This window comes from Leptidea sinapis, chromosome Z (assembly GCF_905404315.1).
Source record: "Leptidea sinapis chromosome Z, ilLepSina1.1, whole genome shotgun sequence".
In the NCBI taxonomy this organism is placed as follows: Eukaryota; Metazoa; Arthropoda; class Insecta; order Lepidoptera; family Pieridae; genus Leptidea; species Leptidea sinapis.
In genome coordinates, this window is record NC_066312.1 from 10,651,265 (window position 1) to 10,671,925 (window position 20,661).

Consider the following 20,661-nt stretch of genomic DNA (forward strand, 5'->3'; position numbering starts at 1 on the left):
ACTACTGGAATGGGAGACAATTATCTCAAGTTGGCGTGTCCTTGGCTAAGATCTGTAAGGCGTACTAAGACTTTGCTGAGTGTGATTAAGTGTGAACTTGAGTTTTGCATTGGACTGTCTTAGCTTAATGCCAGTATAATTTAATTTAAGACTATAAAGAGTATGTTTGGCTTACTCAGCTAAGTTTTACGTAAGTAAACTCTGAGCAGTCAAAGGACGGTCTATAGATGCCTTAAAGTGCCTTTACTTAACTTTAGGTACCCTGCCTGAACACTGTGAGAATCCCACGCCTGTTTAAAGTAAATAGTTCTTGAGGGTGTAAATTACACTTTGGCAAAGTAAGGCTCAGACTCCCTAGCTAGTTGCCTTCCTTAGGTGTAAAGAGCTAAGAGAAGGCGCTCTAGTGCATGCAGTGGGCAGAATAGATCCTTTAACTTAAGTGTTTTTCGACTTGAACTTGATTGTTAACTTAAATCAAAATTCTGCGGCATCGTAATTAAGGTCGTCATTCCGTCGCATAAGATTTTACTCGTAAGTCTCACTATCTCAGTAATCTACAAACTTCGGAACACTTATGTGTATTGTTCCAAAGGAGCAACAGATAGAAAATGTACAAAATGAAAATGTAACTGTTTATGTTGAAGATCAAATGCAAATATTTAAATGAATATACAACTTGCAAAATTAAATTTGTACCTAAATTTATGGACGATATGGGACTTGAACCCGTGCCTCTCGTATTCCGTCCCATCGCTCTTACCAACTGAGCCAAGCGTCCGAGTGACGCATGAATCGTAAATCTTGACATGTGTTGTTCAATTCGCAGGATATTTCAAACCAGATGTGAGGGATACTACTTAAATATAACAATATATTATTTCGCAAAAACATCGAATTTCTTTATTCTGCAAGTTCATATTTTCATCGTATAAAACAAACATTCATCATTTAAAAATGATAAAGAATTTAAAAGTCAGATTATAAAACGCAATTGGTAAAATAGGGTTTATCATGACACTTATTTTATAAAATAATTCACGGTCCATGAAGCGTGTGAAACATTTTTATTCGTCCACTTAACATGAGTGTATCAAATGAACGATTACAATTTCTGATAAGGACGTGATAACCTGCGCGACTGATTGTATAGTAGGTGGAAGTAACCCAACATGATGATGCTCAAGTGCACACCCACTACATTCACGATTACATTGTAAGGTGTTAATTATCATTTGAACACTGAATGATATCGTATGCGTATTTTCGGCAATAATTGAAATTCTACTTATTTTTAAATGGCTTTTCTTTGAATTAACTTTATTATATTTATTATATACATAAAATAAAAAGCAATTGTGTGGTTTTATGGAACCACGAGCAGAATAGAAAAAAAAACAAATTTATATATTATGCTTTACATTTTCATAAAATAAAAAACCTTTATCAAGTGTGTGGGGTTCGAACCTACTCTTCCACTCGAACGCAGATTAGGCGAATAATACTTCTGACAATTTCTTGGAATCCGTGAATAAGAATACTTATAACAATTTTTTTTAATCTACATTACCCGATCAGTCAAATACGTGCAGTGGCATTCAATACTTTTTCTTCGACTATGAGATAAATATAAACATACTTTTTTAAGTTCGGAAAAAGTTAAAAATGCTGGGCGTTGCCTAGCGCGCATGCGCGATGTCATTGTCAAATCACATCGATAAATTTGAAGTATGCGGTTTTTATCTTAACTTGACTGTAATAATTCTTTCCAAACGATCAGTAGAAAAAAATGGTTTTGTGGTTCGTATTTAGTAAATTACAAAATGAAAGAAGAAAAAAGCTTATTACGTCCACGTCACGTTTTCATTATTCATGGATTCAGTTTGAAATACACTTCAGAGCTGGACAATTTTCCCAAGATAATTACGTTATTCAAAGATCGTTATTTGTCAGTAAAAGGACAATGGGTAATAATGTCCCAACCCACCAATAGATTTGAATCAAGTATCATCAGAATCTTCTAGTAGATTCTATATTTTTTACTATGGGGCCACATTTCTATTATTATATGGGGTTTCGGATTTATAATATACTTATACATTTTTATGTAAATAAAATTTTAAGATATGTTCTTATTAGATTTTTTTTACATATACAATTACTTAGTGTACGTTAAAGAGGAATAGAATACGGAAAAAATAATGTTAAAAACTTAGATATTTTAAGTAACATCCGGAGATGCGTAGATGTAACCCGTCGGTCCTCGGGGAGGCAAAGGTGGGGAAGGGGTTAAAATATGCTTATTTTTACGAAGGATATGATTTTATTTCAAAATAAACTTAATTAAAATAAACTTAAATATTAATTAAGTAACTTACTTAGAATACGGAAAAAATAATGTTAAAAACTTAGATATTTTAAGTAACATCCGGAGATGCGTAGATGTAACCCGTCGGTCCTCGGGGAGGCAAAGGTGGGGAAGGGGTTAAAATATGCTTATTTTTACGAAGGATATGATTTTATTTCAAAATAAACTTAATTAAAATAAACTTAAATATTAATTAAGTAACTTAATTCAAAATACTATTGTCCAAAAAGCATATTTCTTACGCAAAAAAAGCGTTTGTTTAAAAAGGATATGAATTTATTTTTTTCCAAAAATTCTTATTTTTAATTATAAATAAACCCCATTGGTTTTGTAACTACAACTGGTATTTTAATGAGATGCATACATGACTGTTGGAGGGTGGTGATGGGGTCCATACAAAATCCCCCATTGTCCTTTAGAGAAATACTCGTTTTTATATTAAAAATAAACAGCAAACCATAATATTTAACTTAACGTGCGTATAGCCCGGCAATTAATTTGAGCGTGTCAGTTTTCGAATTCATAAGTACGTTTATTTAAGGTCGGCAACGCTCTTGTGATTCCTCTGATATTAAAAACGAGTCTTTTTAACATTTTCAAAGGCTTCAGCCCTGGTATACTAAGCTAAAGAGATGCTATAGGAAAAAGTAATTAACGAATTCTGTAGCTAATAAAAAGCGGACTGTATCCCTGCATCAGTATCTATACGTCTGTTATGAAGTTTCACTGACAAATTTTAAAATAGCTCAGCACAAGAAAAATATAAAAATTGTGAGTATATATAAGCGAAACTAGTTTCATTAGAAGATTCTAGAGGCAAGTCCATTACTTGTTTTACCAGTGGGAGGCTCATTTGCACAGGATACCGGCTAAATTAGGGGTACCACAACGGCATCTATTTCTTATGTCTCATGGTGATTCAATTGTAGTGCCGCTCAGAATTTTGGGTTTTTTAAGAATCCTGAGCGGCACTGCATTGTAATGGGCAAGGCGTATTAGTTACCATCAGCTGAAGGTCTTAATTGTCTCGTCCTTTATTTTCATAAAAAAAAAACATTAAAAGATTTACTTGGAAATAATGAAAATAAAATTGTTCAATAATATAAATACAACTTGCGAATAAATGTGATATATAATCGTATATATTAAATTCTCGTGTCACAATGTTAGTCACCATATGCATATTCAGTAGGTCTGAGCATCGGCTACTATCTATTTTTCATCCCAATAATGTAGAGGGCAGTCCACCCCAAAAATTTTTGACAATGTTTTTATTTTTATTTTATTATTATTATACAAATACATACAAATTTAAATTTTCGTCATTCTACGATCTACAACTATTTTTGTATCACGATTTATGTATTATTCTATTCCATCCACCAAACCGATATAGGGATGCGAGATGGCAATCGAATACAATAAGTGTAGTACGATATATTTGGTAAGTCTGAGAATCGGTTGCATCAAAATGTTAAATTTTTTTTTTATATGTTATATGGCAATACGACGTTTGCTGGGTCAGCTAGTTATATATAAAGGTAAGCTCTATTATAATAACAATGACACGGTTTGGTTTTACTTTGAACACTACTAAAAAAATTTCTTGCAAAAGATGCAAGGCGCGAAAATGCATAGCTCACCATGCATATTAGTTTCGCTCACCGGTAAAGATCTCTGTCAAGGCTTTATGCTTTGTGAGAAGCCTGTGCTTCTCACAACAAGAAAATGCATAGCCCATACCATACTATGATATTGTAAGTAAAACATGAGACAGTTTAATATTCCCATGATGTATGTTTACGATGCGATGGCGTGTAGGTACTGGTTTTATTTTTAAATAATTTAGTGGCTGTCCAAGATAATAATGGACAATGTAAACTATTCCTAGGACAGCAAAGGCTATTATTATTATTGGTATAATTACTTTATTTGTTTTAGTTAAAATTTACTTCAAGCCGGCCCACATTCTAGCGCTCAAAGCGCAGGTCCGGCCACACATGGAGTATTGCTGTCATCTCTGGTCTGGCGCACCCCAGTATCAGCTCGATCCATTTGACCGCGTAAACGCAGAGCAGCTTGAATTGTCGGGGACCCAGTACTCTGTGAACGGCTGGATCACTTGGCGTTGCGTAGAGACGTCGCTTCATTGTGTGTCTTCTACCGCATTTATCACGAGGAGTGTTCCGAAGAGCTGTTTTACCTAATTCCTGCCGCCGAATTCCACCTTCGCACGACACGCCACAAGTTAGGATATCATCCTCACCATCTGGATGTGTGGCGGTCCTCCACAGTGCGGTTTACAAGGAGCTTTCTTCCACATATTCCGGGACGATACGACATGGGTACCTTCAAAAAAGCGCGTACACCTTCCTTAAAGGCCGGCAACGCTCTTGTGATTCCTCTGGTGTTGCAAGAGAGTGTGGGCGGCGGTGATCACTTAACAACAGGTGACCCGTACGCTCGTTTGTCCTCCTATTCCATAAAAAAAAAAGTAGGAGAATAACACATTAACCCGTTTGATACATAATGCATTTACTGCATCGAATAGGACAATTGAAAAGATTTTTTTATCATTTTAGCAATATTATGAATTTGGAGGAGCTCGTGATTCCGCCCGCGTAATAAACACACAATTTCGGCTAAGTTGTCATATCAATACAAAGGCATCTTCCAAGATTATGTAGATAATATAAATAATATTGTTATTCCTGACACGTTCTTGGCACTGTCATGACTCCTTAAAGCGACATGGTTTTCACAGCAGTAATTCACTCCACTTTGACATAAGAATGCATGTATAAATCGCTTTAAAGATTTCTAGAATCCAAATTACCACTTGACATTTCCGTGTTTAAACTTGATTTAGTATTTATTGCTCAGGCACTTGGTTAATTCTATCTAAACCATTTACAATGTAGAGAAGCCAATGTAAAGTCCATTCAACGATGATGAATGAGGTAAATACGGCTGACTGACCACTGAAGCGAGAGTCAACACCGCAATCAGTATGGCACTCAATGACAATCAATACAAATTACCTGTATGACTTTATTACGAATTGCAGAACAATCGAGCTCCAACTTGCGACGACCATTTGTGTTGGCTCATTTCTGTGTTTCTTAATCGAGCAATACTTCTGAACCATCAATTATTTATGACGATTTTCGAAGTAGGCAGGTAGTACTTCTTAAGGCACGCTATGAAAAAATGATGTGAGTGAAATTTTACGATGCGCACGCATCACTGTAGCACATAAGTAGCAGGGTGAAGTTGGTTCCTAAAATTCTCTGACGTTTGCGACATTCGTTATTTTTTTTTTGTTTCTTCGTCAATTATTAGGACAGGCAAACGGTTCGAGCCCGTACAGCCGTATTCATTATTTAATAATTAATTGTCAAAACCCTGTTCTCGTGCCAGATTTTGCGAGACAACAAGTCCTGAGGATGCCTCGTGTAGAGGCGAAACACGTATCGAATTGTTTTAAAAACAAATATTGGCGGAATTAACACTAAAGAAAACTTAAATCATTTGTATAATTATGGATTTCCGCAAAGTAACGCCTAATTCAATAAATTTTCTAAAACCATCTTTGCAAGATTTTAACAATATTGTTCTTTCTACAAACGTAGAATAGCAGGGGGAATAAATAATTAAAAGGATATTTGCTTTGTTACGCCAAAAAAGTCTAACTTCTTTCGTGAATACATAAGCACACGCACAATTTTTCTTTTTTTTATTAGCCTATCGGATCCCACTGCTGGACAAAGACCACTCTGCTCCAATTTATTATTATAGGCATCCAAATCCATTCTTTGACGTCTTGGCCCGCCCTGGGGCACCCAACCGTGACAACCTGTGCCTATCGGTCTGTGTGCCCAGCCCAGTTCCACTTTAGTCCAGTGGTTTTTTCTCCCACATTAGCAATGCAGGTTCTGGAGTGCAGTTCAGATGCGCTCGACAACTTGGTGCCAAACCTGCAATTTGAAAACAAATAAATAAGAAATGAATAACATAATGTTCAATTGCTAAATAAATAAATAAGTGGACGAGTCTTACTTTGATAGCAAGTTATCGCGCAGTTATCTATGTTAATATTATAAAGAGGTAAAGTGTGTGAGTTTGTGAGATTGTCGGGTGTAATCTCTTGATCCACTGAACCTTTAAATAATTCTATTAACAATAGAAAGCCAAATTATTTGTGTTTTTTTTGCGCCACTGCACAGGATGCCGGCTAGATAAGGGCGCCTATTTCTGCTGTGAAGCAGTAATGTGTAAGCATTACTGTGTTTCGGTGTGAAGGGCGTCTTAGCTAGTTAAATTACTGGGCTAATGAGACTTAACATCTTATGTCTCAAGGTGATGAGCGCAGTTGTAGTGCCGCTCAGAATTTTTGGGTATTTCTAGAATCCTCAGCGGCACTGCATTGTAATGAGATGGCGTATCAATTAACATCAGTTGAACGTACTGCTCGCCTCGTCCCTTATTTTAATAAAAAAACGTTTGAACGAAAACTGTTCATACGACCGCTGCCTTCACTATGAGATTATTGTTTTGTATATATGTATATGTATGTGGCTGCATTGGAATACATCACGGTTGCACTGGAAAATGCGGATGATCTCTTTTGTTGAAGTGAAAACTTCTTTAGCGGCGATGAGCACTTTTCTTGGTTTGGGTATAAAATGTTAAAATCGCGTCAGGCCACGTGACCTGATCGAAAATTCGTAAGACATTCGCTGAAATTTTGGGTGAAAGTTGATTTTTCTGAGAGATATACTTTTTAATGTAAAATAATCATAATAGTTCTGAAGTGTGTAATTTTTATGTGATATAAATTGTCATTTTTGTGTACGATAGCGCAATAAATGAATATTGTATTTAACTACATAAATGGTAGTACTTTTATACTGACAAATTCGTGCGAAATTATTACATAATCATTCCAAAATTTTCAAAAATACACAACATTAATGTTCAAGCTTTAACTTGTGCCAGCACTCCCGAGTGCAACCCGTTTTTTTTATTAATTTGATACTTCAATAACGGAGAACAAGAACAGAGCAAGGTTTTTGTTTTTGTTTACATATTTGTATATATTAACGATATTTGTTGGAGGTGTCGGAAAAAAATAAGGCGTCTGGGAGGTTTCAACGAAATCTCTGTCTAAACTTAGATAAATAATAAAATATTATATAGTGGCATTGTGTATCTTATATAGGTCTATAGAAAAGTCCGCGATGGCATATGACTATCTCTTAAGGATAACATAATATATCCATGTTAATACTTAAAAAAAATTGCAATTTTAATTAATTAATCATTATATTTTATTACTACATATTATAAAATTATTCAGAAATACGCAATTACAGATAGAGATTAATTATTAGCTTCTACTGTCAACAATCTAAAGCTGTCCCAATATACCCAATATGTCATTCTAATCGCCTTATATTGGGACGCTTGAATTGCAATTTCCATACAAACTTCTATCGCTGGTAAGCTATAGGTCGTCCCATTGACAGACAGCGTGTACGTATAAGGTGAGTTACCATTGATAAGTTTTTGGGACCGAAAAGTCAACGATAAATACGATTTTTATCTCAAGTAAGAGATAGAGTGAATATTGGGAACGGCCGTAAGAGAAAAATGACAACACTGTACAAAAGTATTAAACTACTTTGTTTAATATACAATTATAACTTACCTATCTACTTCCGTTGGTACATTCGTAGTGCTTGCTTGTTCGATTAACCGATTAAATGAACTTGGAAATTGTAAAAATGTAATGATAGAAGCATAAAACGACAACCTGTATAGCCGAGTGGGTAGCGATCCTACCTACTAAGCTAGAGGTCCCGGGTTCGAATCCCGGTAGGTGCAAGCATTTATATGATGAATATGGATGTTTATTTCCGAGTCATGGATGTTTATACGTTTTCATGTATGTTTAAGTAAGTATATTGTATTAGAATATATCGTTGTCTTGCAACCCATAACATAGGCTATGTATGCCTAATTTGGGGCAAGATAATTTGTGTTAAAAGTGTGTCAATATTATTATTATAAAAAGTATATTATCAAGTAGAATGATGAGAGATATATTATAAATATCATACCATCAGATCGTTAAGTAATTTATTCAAATGAATTTAATGTAAGTCTAACTCATGAGTTATCAAGATTTTATTATTCAAACAAAACCCAACATTGAAGTTGGTGTTTAAATATGAAAACAAATTCCTATCTGCTTGTGTTTTAGATTCATTGTCTTATTTATGAAGGTCATATAAAGATTTTTGAGAAGGTCAAGTATATCTTGTAACTCTTTTGTAATTTATGCAACACTAGCTGCTGCCCGCGATGTCGTCTTCGTGGTCGCAATAAAGTAGCATGAATAATAATAATAATATTGACACACTTTTTACACAAATTATCTTGCCCCAAATTAGGCATACATAGCCTATGTTATGGGTTGCAAGACAACGATATATTCTAATACAATACACTTACTTAAACATACATTAAAATGTATAACCATCCATGACTCGGAAACAAACATCCATATTCATCATATAAATGCTTGCACCTACCGGGATTTGAACCCGGGACCTCCAGCTCAGTAGGTAGGATCGCTAAGCACTCAACAATAACCATGAATGCTTTGCTTTTATCTAGCGTGATAATATATAGCCCCCAATTTAGCATATATTTTGTTCCTACCTGTTAATATTCATGCAAAACTAAAATTAGATCTATTCAGTAGTTTTTGAGTCCTGGGCGTTCTTACATACGGACAAACAGGTAAAAATTTACTAAACGCCCTCTTTAACTTGAAAAGCTTAGGTTATTATTCAGATTGTATGTATATTAATATGATAATGTAAGGAAAGGTTTATTAAAATCTTTTATTGATTATAAAATATATTTTATTCCTAGTTACAATTCTTGAATATGTTCATAAGAATTTTATGTTTGCACATTATTAGTATCAATCTCTAATCTTATAAAAGTAAAAATTGGTAAGAGTGAGAGAGGCTGAGCCTGCCTCTCGCTTCCGTATGCGTGAGAGAAAGAGAAGCCAGACAAAACTGGCGCCGTAACGCATTACGTTACGAAGCGGGAGGCTAAACCTCCCAAAAGAAGTGATCACTTCAAAATTCTAAGTAGTTTTTGCATTCGTTTTTAATTATAGAACACACAAAAAGTATTCAAAAAAATATACAATATATAGTTTTTACTTGGTTGCAATTTCAGGCGAGAGTTGGAAAATACTTGAGAATACTAGACCGATATCTCAAGCTAATTTCCTAATATGCAAATATTGAGGTTGAGCAGGTTATAAACTGTAAAGTTGATCCTGTAGACGAAGCCACAACGTGAGAGTTAAGCAAAAAACTCGAACGAACGACGACGCTCGCATGGAACGCGAGAGTTCGCGGGTTCGAGTCCCGCATCGTTCATAAAATTTTGTTTTCAGTTTTATTTGTGTAATTAATCCCAGAAGTGAGGGTTATCACTTTAAAAACAAAACAAATTATTATTTTAAAATAATTGTGGTTATTATAGCAATTTGAAATGTATGTTGCATAAGTTTTATTGTACTTTTCGTTTCAAACGTTTCGCTTCAAAATGGTCTAAAATTAAAAGCGCAGAGTGTTAGGTCTTTAAGTCTACTTCATTTCGTTTCTTGGGCACAAATTTAATTTAATTTCAAAGCGGTTATATTCATACTTAGAAAGTGTGAATACAGTTAACGTGTAAACGGGTTTTGACTTTCTAATTCCGTGTATAAAATCCTGGAAGAAACTTGGTCTCCTTTGTTTACCGAATATGATGTGAACTTAGCTATCTTAGCTAGGTGGCTCCTTTGTACAGGATGCTGGCTAGATTATGGCTACCACAACGGCGCCTAATTCTGCCATGAAGCAGTAATGTGTAAGCATTACTGTATTTCGGTATGAAGGGCGCCGTAGCTAGTGAAATTATTGGGCAAATTAGACGTGTCAAGGTGACGAGCGCAGTTGTAGTGCCTCTCCGGGTTTTTGGGTCTTTCAAGAATCCTTAGAATCCTGACATATCAATTACCATCAGTTGGGCGTCCGGCTCGTCTCATCCCGTATTTTCATAAAAAAACAGTATTACAAATTGTTTTAAAAGCGGATTATCACTTTATAAGATGAGTTACGTGTATGGAGTTGGTATAAACACTATTATAGACGAAATGTTGAGAAGTCTCCTCCAAGAATTTAAAAGTCAGGAATGACGAAGCATTATTTTATACTCTTCGGTGGAGCTCCCGTTTCGATATCAATAATCATTTCAATGAACAGATAAGGTAAAAGATAGCGCAGTAATCGGTTACTTACATTAAATTACAGTGGAGGTTTGTGTTTCTTTACATAAATAATACCTCGTATAGAGGCCAACAATATATTGAAACTTGCAGATATTACTTGATTATAATAAAATAATATTGACACACTTTTACACAAATTATCTTGCCCCAAACTAGATATAGCCTATGTGCCATAGTACTATGAGTGCAAGACAACGATATATTTAATAAAAAATACTTACTTAAACATACATAAATACTAATGAACATCCATGACTCGGAAACAAACATTCATATTCATCATATAAGTGTTTGCACTGGGATTCGAACCCGGGGCCTCGAGCTCAGTAGGCATGGTCACTAACCACTTGGCTATAGGGGTCGTCAATTATAATTATTACTATTATTTAATAACTGTAGTAATAGAGATAATACAGCTTCATTTTCTTTCCAGCAGGATGTCATAAATTTTTATTTAAATATTCACATACACGTTATGTGAAGTGATCACTGCCGACCACAATCTGCTGCAATACCAGAGGAATCACAGGAGTGTTGCCGGCCTTCAAGAAAGGTTTACGTGCTTTTTTTAAGGTACCCAAGTCGTAAGGTCCTGGAAACACCACAGAAGGAAACTAATACCACATTTTGATATGTCTATACAAATACATTACATGTAACTAAAGAAATCCCGAATATAATATAATAATATTATAAATATGTTATAATCATAATAGTTTATTTCATCTTTTTCATACACTCACTGCAGGTAACTTAATTAACTAGATGTACCATCTTTTTCATACACTCACTGCAGGTAACTTAATTAACTAAATGTACAATATTTATTGTATTACACTAATTATTAACATCTTTTTATCGTTAATTGTAATAATAATAACATTAGAAAACGGTTTTGCAGTGATATTAATATGACCTGAATGTAAGTAGGTATGTTTGTTACGCTTTTTCGCCGGAGCTACTAAACTGATTTTGATGAATATGGCACAGCGATAGACTAGAGCTTGAGACAGGACATAGGCTACATTTTATCCCGGAAAAAACCATGGTTCCCGCGGGATTTGTGAAAAACTTAAATTCACGTCGATGACCTATAACTATTCCGATAGTAGGTTTAGTTTGCCAAAGCAATCTTCCACGAAATAAGATAAATAAAAGAATATGGAAAATTGGGAACGGGAGCGAAAACGGAAACCGATACTGGAATTTTACATGCGATAATTTTCAATACCAAACTTACTTATTATTTCTAAAAAAGGATTGTGTGGTTATATTAAACCACGGTAAAAGTGGAACTTTTCTCACATTATAGACATTTAACGAAAATTTTTTGGAATAATATTTACATTAAACACTGACAAAAATAAACAAAATAGCGTGAGGCACTAGCACAAATGAGTAATAGTCTATAACACTACACGGTCAGCTGCTGCGAACTATAGGCGCGGCCCGACCGTCACGCGACATGCAACACACAGACGAAAAAGTTTGGGACGATGTAATAAAAGTTTCACTTTAAAACCCTTTATGTACGCATACGAAGTCGCGGGCATCAGCTACTACTATATAAGTAAACACTCACAACCGGCAAACCGCAATTACTGTAAATAATAGATCCGCTACAGGAATACACCATTGTAGCAGTTACTCGTATCATGAAAGTTCATTTCTTGGAAACAAAGAAAAGCTTATAAAATTTTCAATAATAATATATTTCCGCTATACGACACACACAACAACAATCATCAAAAACAGTTCATAAATTTTTATTAATAATTAAATAAAATACTTTTAAATGTTTAATTCGATTGTAATTATTGCTGATTTTTCACATTAAGTCTCACATAAATATTTTTAAATTAACACGACTCTTCAAAGACTATGCACGTCAAAGTTTTTGGAGATAGCGTTCAATAAAAATAAAAATTAATATATACAAAAATAAAAATTATTATACCTACTATTCTGTAGTCTGTAATTTTGACCAACAGGACAACTAGTAAGTACTTCATCGTATTTGGACAGGACTTGTCACAAGTCGATCGTATTTCATCTCATTCCCATGCCAAACACATATACAAAAATTTTACAATATCAGTCTAAAAAGTGAAATTATTGAATAAATAAAAATAGTTTAAAAAATTTAAAAACACGCTTTGTTTGTAATTTAAAATGAATATTCATTCTTTATTGACGATAGAAAAAATTTTTAACACAAATTATTTTATTTTGCAAATTGAAAAATGGAATAATTTTATCAAATTAATGTATTGTCATCGGTCCTCGATAAATCTACGAAGTTTGAACGAAATCTGGCTGTTTAAAGTGAGTCGAAATGGCACCCAAATAAGTCAGTTACAATCAAACACATTTTATTATTATTAAATGGTTATTTAAGTGTAAGTTATTGTTAATAAGTAGTTTTAGTGGAACGAAGTTCCTTACGGCAGGCTTGGAGGGGATAGGGATTTTGCTGCGCGACCGAACTAAAAAAAAATGTGATAGTAAAACCGTAAGAAAAAATCCGTGGAAAAAAGTGCGTGAAATTAAACCGTTAAATGAGACGTGCGCAGGCGCGACAGTCGCATACACAAGCGAGTAGTGTATATATTATCAATATTATTATATTAATATATGATAACGATTATAGCAATATTAGAACGATTTTTTTTGCAATTTGTGTCGATTCTACATTAGCCAAAGGAACTTCGTTCCTACCTGGTGTCCCACGACACCACATCATTTATATATTTTTTCTCTAATAGTGATAGTCTTATATTAAATTTTAATTTTAAGCACAATTTTGTCATTCAGGCTGAGGCCCCTTCTGAAATTGTAATAAATACTGCTGAAGGGTCCTTTTAGGCATAACACAACATACACATATTATAGTATGTAGTACTTAGTTCAAAATTGTATCTTATTTGATGTTGAATTAAGAATGTCTATCTCTTTGTCTAATACTGCATTGTGATGATTCATACGTAAACCACAGCAATAAAACTTCAAGAGTATTTTGGCAAAGTTAAATCTTTGGCGTTACTGTGACTGATAAGATTACAGAAACATTATTTGAATTTAGTTCATTACGTGGATTTCAGACACATTGTTACAATCTGTAGTTATATTTTTTTTTATAATTCAATCTTGAAGACTTAGATTAAGGATTAGTCTTCGCTGCGCTCCAACTAAATACCGCAGGCGTAGTCGCAAAGTGCGCCAACTAATAATACGCCCAAGTGGGCGTATTCGAGTCTCGAACAGTGTATGACGTTGATATGCCATATGTTCTATTAAAATTTGCTAATAATTGTAACTAAAATGATGGGTTGCAAAGTAAAACTTTGTAAAAATAATACTAAACAAGTTATTGTTTTTACTCCTGATGATAGCATTATGATTAGCAGAGTTTCCAGAAAACTCGTCATCGTTCTCAGGAACTAAACGTATGAAGGCTTACAAAGTTCAATTGATCCAAGAATTAAAGAATGTGGAGGATATTTGGCTGAAGATGGAGAATTTTACCGAAATGGATGTAGGTGGATGTTTTTGCACATTCTGAGCCACAGCATTAAGGTTTCGGTTGAGCGCACTGGTTGAAAACGTACACGGTTGCTTTGTCTAATAACGATCCATTTTCACGAACTCGCTTCCAAAATTGACGCACAAACTGAACTGAAGGCAAATAGATCATTTCTCCAAAATATCCCACGTTAATTTCTTACAGTTTGCGTTAAAGACTCACTACTTTGGAAGTAAGTTTTTAATATTTCTCAATTTTGTTTGAGCTTATAGCATCTCATTTTGCAAATGTCAAACATAAAACTAACTTCCTGTCAAAAAGTGGATGTCATTCTACGTTTCAAAGTTAAAGTAATCGGTACTTCAAATTTAAAACACATTCTTTAGAACCTAGTTATATATATATATATATATATACCTAGTAAATAGCACAAATAGCTCTCTTCTGCAGCCCTTTTTGTGATGAAATTAAAAAAAAATTAATAAATCCAGTCATTTATGAAATAAGACGGAGACACCGAGTTGTCGGGTCACCGCTCGTCTTACACTTAATAACGTTTAGAAGTGTAAATATAGTGTCAAGTAATATCATGAATGACATGGTGTGTGGTTATGTCATACGATACCGAGACACGGTAACAACCAGTGTCCTGGATGACAAGGTAATAAGTGTAGAAAGTTTCATGTCACTGATATATTAACACCTTGTCGATCGATATATGACACTTACGGCCATTCCGAATATATTATCTACAGATAGATATGGATTACTACCTTCTACTGTCAGTAATTAGCTGTATATCGCTATTCGTAGCCATTAGATGACTTAACTATATATAAATATAACTGCCGTTCCCAATATTCGGTCTATCTCTTACTTGAGATAAAAATCGTAACTATCGTTGACTTTTCTGTCCCGATAAACTTATCGACGGTAACTCACCTTATCCGTACACGCTGTCTGTCAATGGGACGAGATTTCGCTTACCAGCGGTAGAAGTTTGTATGGAAATTGCAATTCACGTGATCCAATATAAGGCGATAATAATGACTTATCGGGTATATTGAGACATCTTCAGATTACTGACAGCTAATTACTGACAGTAGAAAGTAGTAATTTATCTATATGTAGATAGTATATTGGGTTCGGCCGTTAGTTACTAGGTAACAAAGCTGTTCCTTACATACCACTCTATTGTGTTAGTCTGGGTCCCTTAAAATCATATTTGTCTTCATGGCAGCAGCATTAATGGATGATGGGATAAGCTGTAATTGGCAAGTATATTTTAGCGTCTTCAGAAATGGTTAGAATTTTCAAACCCTGCTTTAAATTTGTTTCTTACTTGTATACCAGGGTATGACGTTGTGTATAATGAAGCGTATTAAATACGAGCATAGTTCATAATAACATCACACGAGTGTTTTAATGTCTAATTATGTACGGTACATGCACTACTTTATCTATCCACACGTCATAAGCCTCTATGATGCATTCAGGAGCATCCTTGCATAAACAAGCTCTAAAGGTTGATGCATCCAAAATAAAATTATTTATATTTCTACATTTAATTATTTATTACTATTTATGAAATAGTTTATATTATTTAAACACGTCTCGTATTTTGCAGCCATTGTAAAATACTCTATTTGATTGAAAAGCGCGGCCGTTGAGTTGGACCAGCCATCGTTCCCCTCGCACATACTTGAGGGAAGAAGAGCTAAGGCTCTTAAGCCCACAAAAAATGATATTTTAAACATGTGAACGCGTCACTGACTCTCACCTAAATTTCATATCTATACTTCCTGAATTAACTGTGTATTTAAGGCAATGTTATCGCTGCCTAGAACGTCAGATTTTCTGATAGATTGTTTGTGATAGGTGATAAGATAATGGAACGCTTAGCTTGTGACGCTCGTCGCTGTCTCTTAAAATTATGGAGATCTTACGAATTCACGCACTCATTCACATTTCCATCAACTTCAATAAACGGAAGAATTTGTTTTACCGTGCGTAATTTTTTATGTTTATTTTATATATATATTTATTAACTCAGAACTACGTCACACATAAAACCATTTCGATTGATAAGCGACGCGAATTGACGTGTTCTTTAATTACAACTATCCTGGCATTATTATCATACTATGAAAAAGGCGTGTGTGAACACTTTCATTTCAATTTAACATTCTGCCTGCCGGTCGGATGTTGGCTGAAGCAATAAAAACCCTTTTCTGAGCTTGGATCTTAATATTAAATGTTAACAGCCTAGTGAAATATGAAATGTTGTATAAAATCATATTAAATATTTCTAATTTTCATTTAGGACAAAAAAAAATCACACGGTGTGTGTATAATGAATTTAAACAATTTAACATTATACCATTTACCACTATATATTAAAGGGCTTAACTTTAATGAGAAGTGTTTGCAAGAACCATCTGCTTCTCCGCTATATATCGCTTGATATTCTTGTCCGCTTAATCCCTCTTATATAAAATAATTGGATAGAGGTTTTCAAAATTATTTTTATTATTTTATCTCCCTTTTTACTATTTATGTCTTTCTCGATTAACACATATGCATTGGCACTAAAATACGGAACTAATGAATTGTTATTGTAAGCCTGACCAACTAAAATAACCCGTTGAATTGACAGTTGGAGAATGCGCTACCGGACTTAAAATATCAAGTGGAAGTAAACGAGACTTCTCGAAATAGAAAAACAAAAGGATCAAAAATGAAAGGTCACGCTACGATGAGTAATAAAATTTTTGATACTAATATAGGATCATTTCGAGCACAATTTATATCAAATTATTGTTAGGCATTTATTTCTCATACGGACACCAACAAGCTATTATAGACTCGACAACAGTGAGAGAAATATATTGAACATACATATCATTAGATTAGCATACATATTATGAATAGATTAGCACTCATATACCTAGGTTATTATTATTAATAAAAAAAAATAAGAAAATAAAATGAAACATCTATTACTCTTTTCCCTACATTTGTCATCCCAAAATATATATCATTCCCACCATCTGGATTTGTGGCATTCCTCCACTTTGCCATTTTTACGGAACTTTCTTCCAATTCCCACAAAGCTGTGGGATGAGCTTCTTTGTGTGGTGTTTCCGAGACGATACGACATGGGTACTTTCAAAGAAAGCGCGTACAGCTTCCTTAAACGCCGACCATGCTCCTTTGATTCCTACGCTCGTTTGTCCTCTTTTTATGTGAAAAAATAATTAATTGTCTATGATGTAATTTAAACACGAAAGTCTATTTATGTCGTTTTATAAATCGAGTGATTTTCTAACTATCAATGGTTGTTATGAGCTTTGTAACCAAGATAATGTAACCAACCGATCGCACTGTATAACCAAATGATGGTTTGTGCTGCTTAGTTACAGAACTGTACGACGACGTTGGTTACTATTTGGTTCATCCTGTTTGACTCGAGAGCGTTCAACGATATTAATTATCTTCTGTGATGTGGCATGAAAACAACTCTAAAAATTTGATAAAACAAGTTATTTTCTCTTTAATTTTCTGATAAACAACTGATTTAAATATTGCTTCAACGAGTTTGTTTTTCAGTTGAAGCGATAATTATTGGTCAGCGACAGTGCTTTTTAAATTCGAATCTTGTTTTTCTAAGATGGCATCTGAAGCATTGTGAAGGATGCTTTAGGTAACTAGTGAAATTACTAGGTAAATGTGTTGTTAATCGCAATTGTTATGTTTTTACCCCAAAAAAAACTGATTTTTTTGGGGTTTTTCAAGAATCCTGAGCGGCACTGCATTGTAATGAGCAAGGCGTAATAATAACCATCAGCTGCACGTCCTGCTCGCCTCGTCCCTTGTTGTCATAAAAAAAAAACAAAATACTTAGCGATTTAAAATTGAAGTTGCGAGTGTCATTTCTTTTGCAAAAGCACAGTGTATCCTTTAACTATGGTAGCTTTCATGAGCTCTCTTTTAAATTCCGCAAGTTAAGTGAATAATGTTATAAATCGGATCACGTACAGGATCACTTCACTGTTGATGGCTTCTAGCAAAGGCTAAGTGCTTTGAAGTGAACGTACAGATGTGTTTGTGTTGTCGCCCTGCATTCAAGTGAACGAATGATACGTCGACAAGTTCCTTGATGCTTTATATTCCTTTGACATCTCTGTAAAATTATATAGAGAAATATTTAAGCAGCTTTACAGCGTACTTCACATTTAAGTCTGTATATTACATCAACTCCTTTCTTAAATAATATTTCCATTGAACGTTTCACGTTGACGACAGATCATTAAGTATTCATGCCAACTAATACTCGTATTAGAAATGTGAATGTAAGTTTTTTTCTTACGATTTCACGCCTAAAACACTGAACCGATTTTAATGAAATTTAGTACAGATGATTTACACTAGAGCTTGAAGAAGGACATCGTCATTCTCGAAGATGACACCATGAAACTTTGACCTACCTACATACCGTGTGTATGTACATAAGTACACACACACACACTTTTTTTTATGAATATACTAGCTGAACCAGCAAACGTTGTATTGCCAATATTAAAATCGCTATACAAAAGTAATTGTTGATCGTAGATGGGTGAAAATTTGAAGTTGTATGTATTTTTTAATGCTGACTCATAATCAAACAAATTTAAAACAAAATGTCAAAAAATGAAAAAAAAATCGTGTGGACCACCCTTAACATTTAGGAGGATGAAAAATAGATGTTGTCCGATTCTCAGACTTACCCAATATGCACTCAAAATTTCATGAGAATCGGTCAAGCCGTTTCGGAGGAGTTCAATGTTTAACATCATGACACGAGAATTTTATATATTAGATTGCAATTACATATGAATATTTATTCAAGAAATTATTGTATAATATTTTTGTATTAATTTGTAATGAATTGCGCGAAAACAATGACACGTATCTAATTATATAACACGTTTTGAACACGGCTGGTTGACTTTTTAGATAGCTTTGTCGATTGGACCTTACTTTAATGGAGTAAGGTTTGTTTTGCATTAATAGATGTTTACAGAGTTATTATAACTATAGAATATAAGCAAATGAGGAATATTCGAGTTTTATCTTTTGTTTGGACTTCTGTATATATTATAGGGAGTGCCGATAGAAGTAAAATTTAGAACTTTAAGTATTAAAATATGAAATCTTATAATTTTTAAACAAAATTAAATTATTAATTTTATTTTATATTTAAAACTTATTCTCAATAATTAATCAAACAAAAACACTGTTTCAATGCACAGTATATACATACACATTGAACTTTTCACTAAGTCCACAATTTTACATAAAAGATATACACAGCACCAATGTTGCAGAAAACAACAGCTGTATAGCTACAGATATACTGCTGTAAGCATTTCGGTGACGCGAACTCACGAGACCCATCCAAAAAGTGTCTTACTTATATATATTTAAATTTAATTTTTTTATTTATCTCGTGTGCCAGTCATGAGCATGTCGGTGACGCGATCGATTTTCCCCTACAAAAAGTGTTCAACGCGGCCAAAGAAGGTTTCACTTCAAAACAGGATGGGTATGAGTAAAAACGCAAGTACAGTTATAAAGGATTATAAATCGTCTGAAATCGAATTCAACCTTCGCATGACACGCCACAAGTTAGGATATCATCCTCACCATCTGGATGTGTGGCGGTCCTCCACAGTGCGGTTTTCAAGGAGCTTTTTTCCACGTACTACGAAGCTGTGGAATGAGCTTCCTTGTGCGGTGTTTCAGGGCCGATACGACATGGGTACCTTTAAAAAAAGCGCGTACACCTTCCTTAAAGGCCGGCAACGCTACTGTGATTCCTCTGGTGTTGCAAGAGATTGTGGGCGGCGGTGATCACTTAACAACAGGTGCCCCGTACGCTCGTTTGTCCTCCTATTCCTTAAAAAAAATCACTTTCTGATTAACAATTTCCAAGTTTTCTACACTTCTGAAATGTAGTTGTTATTGCAAGTCTCGCAAGTAGTTTTCGCTTCACGCTAATATTATAGATCTTCAAATAGCAATTTCAAATGCATTCACATGTCGTTTCGTATTCTGTTCATGTTTTTTTTATTTATCTACAAGCGATGACATGATCCATGCTTCTGTTATATAAATAGTTGAGTACGGAATGGAGATACACACACTAGTGTCTCATTTTGTCTTTTAACATTGTATCTATATTCTGAAACGGTCCCATCTACGCATTCTAAATAGCTTCAGTATCTGTCCATTGTTGATTTTGTTTGTTTAAATTAAATAACTAGTGTTAGTTATATCTATGAATGTTTATCTATCTATACATATAAAAATGAATTGCTGTTCATTAGTCTCGCTAAAATTCGAGAACGGCTGGACCGATTTGGCTAA

At 34.2% G+C, this 20,661-nt stretch overlaps 1 protein-coding gene and 1 long non-coding RNA gene across 5 annotated transcripts in view; one reads left to right on the plus strand and one right to left on the minus strand.

The window, feature by feature from the left end:
• Positions 1-5,500, minus strand: part of LOC126979105 (uncharacterized) — a 104,331-nt gene extending 98,831 nt beyond the window's left edge. Inside the window, exon 1 of the long non-coding RNA XR_007732751.1 lies at positions 5,407-5,500. This is a non-coding gene — a long non-coding RNA (uncharacterized LOC126979105). The remainder of the gene's footprint in view (positions 1-5,406) is intronic.
• Positions 1-20,661, plus strand: part of LOC126979075 (thyrotroph embryonic factor) — a 192,414-nt gene that overhangs the window by 95,725 nt on the left and 76,028 nt on the right. The gene's annotated exons all lie outside the window — the stretch shown is intronic.